At 39.9% G+C, this 12,776-nt stretch overlaps 1 non-coding gene across 1 annotated transcript; it reads right to left on the bottom strand.

Moving 5' to 3' along the window:
* Positions 1 to 9,087: 9,087 nt before the first annotated feature.
* Positions 9,088 to 9,194, bottom strand: LOC133807554 (small nucleolar RNA R71). The gene has a single exon (XR_009879460.1). It is a non-coding gene; the product is annotated as a small nucleolar RNA R71 (small nucleolar RNA).
* Positions 9,195 to 12,776: the final 3,582 nt, after the last annotated feature.

The raw sequence follows: 12,776 nt of genomic DNA on the forward strand, positions 1-12,776 counted from the left end.
AAAACTCTTCCCAAGTCAGGGCATTGAAATTTATAGTCTGGGATATAACCTCCCACCAAATTTGGGCATCTTCCTGAAACATGTATGTGGCATAGGCCACCCTCTCATTACCAGACACCCTCATGAAGTCAAGGATGGTGGTAATCGTACTCATCCATTGCTCAACCTTAGCTGGATCTGCATTACCCTAAAAAAATGGAGGTTGTTGTTTCTTGAACCTTTCATAAAGAGGTTCCCATTTGCTTCCAGCCTCAGGCAACTGCTTAACTGTTGGCACCGATACAGGTGGTGCCTCTGGTAAAACGTTCCCTACAGAAACTTGTTGTTTTCTTAGGAGGCGAAGTTCTTCTTCCTGCCTCAATACTCTGGCCTGTAAATCATTAAATAGCTGCTTCCAGTTATCAGGAGCTGGCTATGGAATCTGATTCTGGTCATTCTCTTGACCCTGTCTGTTATTCTGGCCTTGATCTTCCTGGCCAGCTGGTGAATCTGTCTGTCTTGGAATCATTCTTATAACTTAAACCTTGCTGCAATAGTCAATGCGACCAATTAGGCAGTGATAACTAAACCTCTTGTCGCTTCACTGTAATGCCCCAAATTTCCTAATAAGGTTTAGGACCTTTATTAGGAGGCCGGGAGGGCCATAATTGATTTATTATGTTATTAAATGATAATATGCATGTTTAGGTGTATTAAATATGCATGTGAACCCATTTATGAGTAATTGGGTGATTTTCATATTTTGGCCATTTCGGGTATATTTGGCATATATGTGATAGTGCTTTATTATTATTTGGTTATGCCAGGGTTACCCAGCACGAGACGATCCTAGGAGGTAAGCTAGTTGGAAAGTCACAATGGGATTTATTCTTGACTCGGAGAGTGAGTCAAGGGGTATTTAGAGCATTACCAGGTTATTGGGTAATGGGAATAAATATTTTGTGATAAATTGGGAGTTAGTAAGATCAGGGGGAAATTATGGAGGTTTTGGCTATTTTGCCTCGGGGACATTTTCGGGACCCCGAGCGTTAGGATTTGTTTGAGGCTACTTAAGCTTGAAGTAACATTTTAAGAAATTAAAAAGAACGTTCTGTACGTTCTCTCTCCCTTTAAGTTCCATTTTCGTTTCTCGATCGCATTTTCGAAGGAAACTTGAGTTCTAGGACTCGGATTCAAGCGAGGATCGATGCATAGCGATCCTAGGGAAGATTAGAAGCTTATTAGCCAGAGGATTTAGTTGGAAACAACTCAATTGGAGGTAATTCAAGTTTTAAGTTTTTAAAGTTTTTAAGCTTGAATTGGACTTTGTGTTTTGATGAGTTTTTGTTAGATTTGAGACTTGGGTTTTGTTGGTTTTGGATCATGGGGATGTTTAGGAACTTTGATTTTTGAGTTTGGAGATGTTTGGATATGTTTTTGGAAGGTTTAAAAAGGTTAAAGTCGGAGAAAAATGGCTGGTCCGAGGTTGGGCCGCGGCCTTGTTCTTGGGCACCGTGGCCCAAGCTCGATGAAGCAGGTGGAAGGGTTTTGTGAGCTCTGGGGGCCGCATCACTAGGGGTGGGGCGCCACGGTGCTTGCCCCTGATGCCTCTGTTTTGGCTGGGGGCCGAGGCTCAGTGAGTTGGGGCTACGACGCTTGGGGGTGTTTATGGCCGAATGGGAACTCAAACCTTAGGCCTCAGGATCATTCCTATTGCCCGGTTTAGTGGGATTGGATGTCTCGAAGGCTAGGTCTTGGTTATGGGATTGGTTTTAGTACTTGAACTCATTGGATCACCGTTTATGGTTGTGACTAGGTTATCACTAGAGGCTTGGAATCAGGATCGTGCTTGTGGCTCGTTTATTGGTAACCTATGCTTAGACCAAAGGTAAGAAAACTGCACCCTATTTATATGACATGCATGGTTATTCTTGATGCATGTTGGATGTTTAAATGTGACATGCATGGTTATTGTTGAGGCATGTCAAGTGATTAAATGTGATGCATGTGTTGCACGAGAAACATGTGATTAGGGCATGCTATGAATATTGAATATGAGATTGTTCAGAACTTGAGTCTCTGTGTTTATGCATGGTCCTAATTATGCTAGCAATTGTTAAGTAAGCATGTTGAATGCCCTATATTCAGATATTTGACACATGATATATGTTTGGTAGCATTGCTTACTTGTGTATTGCACTGACTAGTTAGGGTTGGCACTGGTCGCGTATTACTGACCTGAGAGTCAGAAACGGCATAAAGCGTCCTGAATGCAGGGCCGATAAAAGATTAGATCTAATTGATATCAGCGTTGAATGACTCTAGGAGCATTAATGCTGGACCGACCCTAAGGTCAATGAAAATTATAAGCACTTGACTAGTCTAGGACTAGTTACTCAAAGCCAGGGCCAAAGGCCTAGGTGACTGTTTGTCACGTGGCTAGGGAGCGGAATCCCATGGTTGTGACTCTATGGTCATGCGATAGGTTATATTGGTGACTAGTTCATTGAACACCTATCTTATTTAAGCTAGTGAAATGATCACTTATCTACAAAGCCCCGGTGACCCTATCGTCACATGGATAAGGGAGAGGAATCCCATGTTAGTGACCCTATGGTCACTCGGTAGGTTTATGCTGGTGACTGTTTCACCAGATACCGATCTTGTTTAAGCTAGTGAAAGGATCACTTATTTATAAAGGGAACGGAACCCACCTTAGTGACTTTTACAACTATCACTCTTCTATTTGGGGCTACAAGCCCTGGATGATTATTTTGATCATCGGTTGATGTTGTATATTCATCACTACGTGAACTCATTTTCCTGCTTGAATAGGGCTGTATTTGCTAGGCGTGTGCCTTATGATTTGATGACATGTTATTACTGTTCATGAGCATATTGAGTTTTCATGATGGGCTTTGGCTCACGGGTGCTATGTGGTGCAGGTAAAGGCAAAAGAAAGTTGGACCATCCTTGAGTTGGAGAGCTTAGGTGGCGATGTGTACATATGCAGCTGCTCGACCACCGCGGCCAAGGTTTGAAGAGGAATTAAGGCTAAACCCTGTTTTGCCGCTTAGATCGGCTGGTTGTAAATATTTTGTTGTAATTAACCTTTAAATTATATTTTGGGATCCCAATGTATACAGTAAACGTTCTAATGAAACGTTATATCTTAACCAAAATTTTTAATCCCTAAACTGCTAATCATACTTAGTTACACGATTTTGGCCAAATGATTTGATTAGCGAGTTTAGCACTGTTTATGAGGCACACTGTAACGGTCCCTGGAGTTTAGGGCGTTACATTCATGGTCCAAGATCAACAGGTTTTCACCCATATTCCACAATTATACAGATATACAAATGGATACATGATCATAGCATTTAGCATTTAACACGTATCAGTTAATAATTCATAATGAACAATACTAATAAGTATGTTCTACCAATATCAATACTAATAAGCACGTTCTTGCTTATGATGCAGTAGTCAAGGCCCAGCCTTCTTAATATATCTCATGTAGACAGGTAAAACATTTATACTTTATTTAAGCAATTAAATATATAACCACATAAATAATTACCAAAACATGAGTCGAGCTTGACTTCAGTGGCGACTGTACATGCCCAGCCCGTCTATAGGAACCCTAAACCTTGGCACGCTCTGATACCAAGTTTTAACACCCTGGTTACTCCAAGACTATTATTGTGAACTTTAAAAAGTTCTTAACTTGCTAAACGAGTCATTAGGTTATAAACGTGCATCTAGGTATTATTAATAGGCTAAGGTGAAAAATCTCGATCAAAAGGAATGGGTATATTTTATTTAAAACATAAAACTGTACATGGGTTCATAAAAATGTTTACAAAGTTATTTACAATCCAAAATGATCATTACAGTGTAAAAATTTCAACCCGCCAACCTAAGCGGCAAAATATAGGGTTAACCCCTAGTTCCTCTGAGAAACACCTTGGTCGTGGTGGTAAAGCTGCTGCATATGTACACATCACCATCTAAGCTCTCCACTCAAGATTGGGTGAACTTTTCTTTCCCTTTGCCTGCACCACATAGCACCCGTGAGCCAAGGCTCAGCAAGAAAACTCATTACTGCATGTATATAATATCAATTGATGATTATGATAATCATACTGGGCTTGTAGCCCTAATCAGATAATATCGAGATTCTAATAATCATGCTGGGGCATGTAGCCCTAATCAGATGGTATTGAGATTCTAATAATCATGTTGGGGCATGTAGCCCTAATCAGATAAGTGACTGATGAGTAAGTCACGAACTTGAACCAGATGAGTGACTATGGAGTCACAAACTTGAATTAGATAAGTGACTGATGAATGAGTCACGAACTTGAACCAGATGAGTGACTATGGAGTCACAAACTTGAATCAGATAAATGAATGATGAGTGAGTCACGAACTTGGGCTCCGCACCCTTAGCCATGTGACAATGCAGTCACCTAGGCCTTCTGGCCCTGGCTCTAAGTAACTAGCCTTTAGACTAGACAAGCGCTTTTGTTTTCATCGAACTTAAGGTCGGTTAAGCATTTCATGCTTATGATGATAATGCTTATGTCGATTAGATTTAATCTTTTCAGCTTGTGTTAAACACGCTAATACCGTTCTTAACTCATAAGCCAATACCATACGACCAATGCTCAGTACTACTACCGAACTTGACTAATGAGTCACAGCTTCACAGTCAATACTGACACCATTGCTGATTCTAACTAATAAATTAGTACCATTCATAGATAAGAAAGATTTCTAAGCATTTAATATGCAATCAATGTCCACATATAGATCACTCAACATGCCTCATTAATAACCAAGCATGTCACATACTGGGTGCAGTTTTCTCACCTCTGGTTCGAGCGTGAAGTAATAAAAGAACGATCCTTCAGAACAATCGGTCCTTAAGTTCCTTAGCGGTTACCTAGTCATAACCAATATGGAATTCCATCAATAAAATAAATCAATAAAAGGTTTATAATCTAAAACCAGCCTCCCGGGACCAATCTCGTGCTCTCGGGACTCCCAATCCACCCAAACAGGGTAGTGGAATCATCCACCGAGCCCCCAAAGTCATCTCGAGCCCTAAAAATAGGTCTTGCTGAAAATGACCTAGCGCTGGGGCGCTGCTAGGTAGCGCTGGGGCGCTGCCCCAAGTCAGAGAGAACCCCATTCTCTCCTCTGCCTAGCGCTGGGGCGCCACTGACAGACCAGAAAAATTCTGGTCTTCTCCCCTGCGATTTCCCCTGAAAACCAAGCTTCAATATCTACCCCAAATATCATCCAAACCAATAATTTAACCCAAAACTTCATCCATACCTCAGCCACATCAAAACCCAAGCAAACTTTCCCAAAAACCTCCATAAATTCTCAACTATCCACTTCAAAATTCCAGCTGAAAATTAAATGAAAAATATAGTATAACAGAGTTTCTATGGCTGAATTCATACCTCAAGCTCAAGATTAAACCCTCTTCAATGGTTGAACTAAGGCCCTAAGCTCCAAACCTTGATCTCCTAACTTGAATCCTCAAATGGAGTTCAAACATTCCAAAGGAAGATGAAGGAAAAATGGTGATCGTGAGAGAGAAATAGTCTCTGTTTTCAGCTGCCAAAAGCTTCTACAACCAGCCTAATTTGAATATATCCTAAGGTCAAATTACCAAAATGCCCCTAGGTCATATTTATTTCCTTAACAGCCCCCAAGGGCGAAATCTTTCTTTCCCGACTATCTCGTTAATTATAATTAACGTCCTCCAATTCCTGTTATTCCCAATATTCTCAAATAATACTAAATCATATCCCATTACCCTATAATTCTCAGTATTGTACTAATCATCAAATTACCCCGAGACTCACCCTTAGCTCCGAAATGAATCCCTTTATGACCAAACTGCTAACTTGCATTCAAAGATCGTCTCATGCTGAATAGCTCGAACAAATCCACATTATAATGTGGCCTTATCATAAATCATCAACATGCATGAAAATATACAAATATGCTCTCAACGGGCCAAATTACCAAAATACCCTTATAATGAAAAATGGACCCACATGCATGCATTTATCATCATATAATAATATAATTCACATAATCATGCATATAATCATTTAATGACATAGTAAATCAATTATGGCCCTCCCGGCCTACTAATCCAACCATTAAACCTCATTAGGGATTTTGGGGCATTAAAACTATCCCCTCCTTATAGAAATTTTGTCCTCGAAATTTACCTGAACAACTCGGGGATACTAATTATGCATATCTTACTCCAGCTCTCAGGTCGTTTCCTCAACCTTGTTGTTCTTGCATAATACCTTAACCAAAGGTATCATTTTATTCTTGAGGACTTTGTCCTTTCTGTCAAGTATCTGGACTGGCTGTTCTTCATAGGAGAGATCTGCCTCAATCTTTAGATCTTCGTAACTCAAAACATGAGTCACATCAGATACATACCTTCGAAGAGCTGAGATATGGAACACATTATGCACGGTCGACAATGCCGGTGGTAAGGCCAACCTGTAGGCCACCTGACCAATCCTCTCTAGGATCTCAAATGGATCTACAAATCTATGGCTCAACTTGCCCTTCTTTCCAAACCTTCTCACCCCTTTCCATGGCAAGACTCTAAGGAAAACATAGTCTCCCACTTGGAACTCCACTTTCTTGTGCTTGGGATCTGCATAACTTTTCTGTCTACTTTGAGAAGCAAGCATCCGAGCTCTAATCTTCTCAATGGCCTTACTGGTCATCTGAACTGCTTCAGGACCCAAGTATCTCCTTTCTCCTGTCTCATCCCAATGAATGGGAGATCTGCATTTCCTACCATACAACATCTCATAAGGTGCCACCCCAATGGTAGACTGATAGCTGTTGTTGTAGGAAAACTCTATCAAAGGTAGATACTTACTCCAGGATCCACCAAAGTCCAGCACACATGCTCGTAGCATGTCGTCTAATATCTGGATCGTCCTCTCAGATTTTCCATTTGTCTAAGGATGATAAGCAGTACTGAACTTCAACTATGTTCCCATGGCCTTCTGTAAACTCCCCCATAACTTGGAAGTGAAAGTGGGGTCCCAATCTGACACGATCGACCTCGGTGCTCCATGGAGGCGCATGATCTCTCTCACATAGAGATTTGCGTACTGATCAACTGTATAAGTAGTCCTCACTAGTAAGAAGTGAACTGACTTGGTGTAGCGATCCATAATAACCCATACTGAATCATGTTGACCAACAGTCCTAGGTAACCCCACCACGAAATCCATCATGATGGAAGAATGGGGCCCACGTGGGAATAAGGAAAAGAATGACCTAGCTACATCATGAATTTTCCCCCAAAAATTTGGAAGGACACATTTAGACCAGAGAAAGAGGGAGAAAACGCTTGAAAGAGAAAAATTAGCCATTTTTAGAGAGCTTTGAATGTAAGAAGAAGAGAAGAACAAGGAGAAAAAGTTAGAAGACAAAGACTACTTGGAGACATTCCCTTTGGCTTGCCTCTCTCTCTCTCTCTGTACTGTTAGTTTCTTTAATTTTTCTTGTCATTTTCTGAATATGGATTGTTATCATCTGGGTATTTTTGAGTTTGTAACCATGAGCTAAAATCTAATCAGCTAGGATAATTTGAACCCTAATATGTGACTTATGATATTTTGATTTTGATGCTAAATGCCACTTGAGGTTTATTCATTCAAATATTTCTCATGATTAATACTTGCTAATGATTGATCACCTTTAGTAAGTAGTTGGGTTAATGTTCAAATCTGAAAAGTTTGGACTTAATTGACACACAATTTGAATGGTGCATGCTTGAATTCTTTGATTCAATATTGTAGTGATATAGGCATATATTATTACCATGCATAGTCTTATGGAATTGATACTTGAATTGAACCTTTGAAATTTAATTAGCACAAACATATGTGGTTTAATTAAAAGATTAGAGTCATAGTTCTTTGATGAAAGCCTATGAAAATTAATTGGAATTCTTGACTAATAGACCACCTGTTGCTACAACATCAATCCAGCACCACTGTCAGAGTTGCATATTAGGGGGATAATTATTCTAGCTTCCATCATACCATTTGTTACTCCTTGATACAATTTTCCTGAGTTGTTCCTTTGATTTTTCTGCATTTAATTAGTCCTTAATTACTTAGTTCTTAGATCACAACCTTTTCAATTAATTATCGTGCTTTTAAATCATTTTGCTAGACTTTACTTTCACAATTAAAAACTTAAACACAGTCCTCGTGGAGATGATATTTGGTACTTGCTACTGTATTACTTGTTGTTGATAGTGTACACTTGCACTTAGCTATATTTTACGCAACAAGTTTTTGGCGCCGTTTCCAGGGATTATTTAAAGTCAATTATTGTTAAATTAATTATCTTGGAATTCAGTTTAATTTTCTTTTGTGCTAATTTGGGTGATTCTTGTGCAAATTTAGGTTCAAACGGTGTATGAACGAGAGTCAAGACCCTGAACTACTTCCCCTTGACCCATAAATTGAGCGTACATTCAAAAGAAGGAGAAAAGTACAAAATTCCAACAGGGAAGTAGTAGTGACGGATGCTGAGCAAGGAGCTCAACAGGGAGTCGCTCAAAGGGAAAAAAATCAAGCAGGAGCTACTCAAGAAATAGTAGTTCAAGGGGGAGTAGCTGCCAATAATGGGAAAAATGCAGTTATTGTGGCTGATGACAGAGATTGTGCTATTAGGCAATACGCTCTCCCCCTCTTTAACGAGCTCAATCCAGGCATTGTTAGACCAGATATTCAGGATACACAGTTTGAGTTAAAGCCAGTTATGTTCCAGATGCTTCAAACTATGGGACAGTTCAGTGGGATGCCTACCAAAGATCCTCACCTTCATCTTCGTCTATTAATTGAAAAAAGTGATTCTTTCAAGCTACCGGGAGTTACAAAGGATGCTTTGAGACTGAAGTTGTTCCCATACTCCTTGAGAGACAGAGCGAGAGCTTGGTTGAACTCTTTGCCTTCTGATTCTGTGACTACTTGGCAAAAGTTGGCTGAGCGATTTTTGATGAAGTATTTTCCTCCCACTAAGAATGCCAAGCTCCACAATGAGATTACTTCATTTCAACAACTTGATGAGGAATATTTTTACGAGGCATGGGAGTGGTTTAAGGAGTTGTTGCTGAAATGCCCTCATCATGGCATTCCTCATTGCATCCAAATGGAGACATTCTACAACGGTCTCAACGCTCACACAAGAATGGTGGTAGATGCTTCTTCAAATGGGGCTCTTCTTGCTAAGTCCTATAATGAGGCATATGAAATCATTGAGAGGATATCCAACAATAACTATTAGTGGCCCACTACTAGATCATCTACAAGTAGAAAGGTGGTTGGTATTCATGATGTAGATGCCATCACTTCCTTGGCGGCCCTAGTTTCTTCTATTTCGAATATGCTCAAGATAATGAACATGGGGATGAATCAGCCAATGGGGACACAAATGGGGCAAATGGAGAACATTTCTTGTGTGTATTGTGGTGAGGGTCATACTTTTGACAACTGTCATTCCAATCCAGCAACTGTGTGTTACACGGAGAATCAAAATAGGAATGGCCCTTATTCTAATTCCTACAACCCATCATTGAGGCAACATCCCAATTTTTCATGGAATAATCAAGGGGCTGGCCCTAGCAACTCTTCATTGCCTCCAAGACCAAATTTCCCACCGGGTTATTCTCCACAAGCACCATAACAAAGGCCACAACAACAATCAATGCATTCTAGCTCTCTTGAGAACATGTTGAAGGAGTATATAGTGAAGAATGAAGCCATGATTCAAAGCCAAGCGGCATCATTGAGGGACTTATAAAACCAAGTTGGGAAACTAGCTAATGAGCTTAGAAATAAACCCCATGGTACATTACCAAGTGATACCGAGAATCCAAGAAATATGGGCAAGCAACATTGTAAAGCCGTCACTTTGAGAATTGGGAAATAGTTGGAGAATAACAAGACAAATTTTGGGCATGAGGGTGAGCCCTCTTCAATCCAAAAAAATGATGAAATCCAAAAAGATGCTAAAATTCCTAGGGTACAAAAACCTGCCTCTGCCCAGAATGCTGCAACATAGTCGAGCAGACATCTCAATTTCAAAGTAGCCACCTCCATTTCCCCAACAATTTTAGAAGCAAAAGTTGGATTCGCAATTCAAGAAATTTTTAGGTATGTTGAAGCAGTTGCATATCAACATCCCACTTGTAGAGGCACTTGAGCAAATGCCTAACTATTTGGAATTCATGAAAGATGTTCTCACAAGGAAGAGAAGGTTATGAGAGTTTGAAACTGTGGCTCTAACCATGGATTGTAGTTCATTTCTGCATGACAAGTTGCCACCAAAGTTGAAGGATCTTGGGAGTTTCACTATTCCATGTACTATTGGAAACACTTATTGTGGGATGACTTTATGTGATTTGGGTGCTAGCATTAATTTGATGCCAATGACTATTTTCAAGAAATTAGGGATTGGAAAAGTCAGGTCTACTACAGTTACTCTTCAACTTGCAGATAGATCTCTTGCTCACCCAGATGGGAAGATTGAAGATTTGTTGGTAAGGGTAGACAAATTCATATTCCCTGGTGATTTTATTGTGCTAGACTATGAGGCAAATAGAGAGGTGCCCACTATCTTGGGGAAGTCATTTCTTGCAACAAGAAGAACTTTGATAGATGTGAAGAAGGGTGAGCTTACTATGAAGGCCCAAGATGAAAAGGTGACTTAATGTTTTTAAGGCTATGAAATTTCCTGATGGTTTTAGTGGTAGATTCTTTGGCATCAAAGGAGTTTGAGACTAGTAATGTTGATGATCCATTAGAGAGGTTATTGTTGTTTGACTCTCACAATGACGAAGATGAGGAGGAGTACTTATCTTGGTTAGAGGCTTATTCTTAAGGGTTAAGAACAAGAGGTTGATTTGATTCATTGGAGTTGTCATCTAGGGAGTTCAAAGCTCCCAAGCCATCAATTGAAGAGCCACCTGAGTTGGAGTTGAAAGTCTTTCCATCACATTTGCGATATGCCTAACTGGGGCCATCATCCACTTTACCTGTCATTATTTCAGTGGAGTTGACTCATGAACAAGAAGAAATGTTGCTTGAGATGTTGAGGAAGTTCAAGAAGGCCATTGGGTGGACTATTGCAGATATTCGAGGTATTAATCCTTCTTTGTGTATGCATAAGATTTTGCTTGAAGACAGTGAAAAAGGTTCTATTAAGGGGTAAAGGAGACTAAATCCTATCACGAAGGAAGTAGTGAAGAAACAAATCATCAAGTGGTTAGATGTTGGCATTATTTATCCTATCTCTGACAGTTCACAGTTCATGGGTGAACATTCAGTGTGTACCCAAGAAGGATGGGATCACGGTGGTGAAAAATGAAGACAATGAGTTGATTCCTACTAGAACTATGGCTGGATGGAGAATTTGCATGGACTACAAGAAGCTAAACAAGGCCACTAGGAAGGATCATTTCCCTCTTCCTTTCATTGATCAGATGCTAGACAAACTTGTTGGGAGAGAGTAATATTGTTTCCTTGATGGGTACTCTGGTTACAATCAGATAGCAGTGGCTCCAAAAGATCAACACAAGACTACATTCACTTGCTCCTATGGTACTTTTGCATTTAGGAGAATGCCCTTTGGTTTGTGCAATGCTCCTGCTACGTTTCAGCGATGTATGATGGCTATCTTTACTGATATGGTTGAGTAATTTCTAGAAGTGTTCATGGATGATTTCTCAGTATTTGGGGATTCTTATGATGATTGTTTGAGCAACTTGTCCAAGGTGTTGAAGAGATGTGAAGAACCAAACCTAGTCCTTAATTGGGGAAAGTGTCACTTTATGGTTAAGGAAGGTATTGTTTTGGGCCATAAAGTATCAAAGTGTGGTATTGAAGTTGATAGAGCCAAGATTGAGTGTAACGTCCTAAAAATGCTAATAAGGCTTAGTGCTCTGATTAGTGTGGCAGGAGGGCATATTTGGATATACATATATATATGTATGTGAAATTAGTTTATTAAATGTGTGACTACATGGCATACATGATTTATATGATAATATGAATATATATATGCATGTTTATGTGTATTAAATATGCATGTGGGCCCGTTTTTGTTAATAAGGGCATATTTGTAATTTTGGCTCGTTGAGGGCATAAGTGTGATTATATGTGTTAAATGATTGAGACCACATTATTATGTGGATACATTTGCAGGATTTAGCTCGAGGCGATCCTAGTGAGCGGATTAACAGAATAGTCACAACGGGCTCTAATACCCAGCTCGGGGTGAGCCTAGGGGTATTTTGGGGACTTAGTGCGTATTTGGGATTTATTGGTTAATGGAAAATTATTTGGTGATTAGTTGGGCAGGTCGGGATTAATTGGGAACTTAGAAGACCACTTGAGAATTAGCGGGGAGCGCGGTAAAATGATGGGTTTGCCCTTAAGGGAAATAAAGGGTTGATATAACACTAGGGGTATTTTGGTCTTTGTATTAGGAGATATACTTAGGAAAAAATTCAGGAGTTAGCCAGAAACATCTAGACAATCCCACAGCTCTCTCTCTCACTCTCACGTTTGTAACGACCCAAATTTGCTAATAGGGCTCGGGGCCTTGATTAGCATGCCTGGAGGGCAATAAATGATTTAATGTGTTAATATGTGAATTTATGTGAGTATGTGATAGAGATGCATGTTTAGTTGAGTTAAATGTGCATGTGGGCCCCG

This window comes from Humulus lupulus, chromosome X (assembly GCF_963169125.1).
Source record: "Humulus lupulus chromosome X, drHumLupu1.1, whole genome shotgun sequence".
Taxonomy (NCBI): Eukaryota; Viridiplantae; Streptophyta; class Magnoliopsida; order Rosales; family Cannabaceae; genus Humulus; species Humulus lupulus.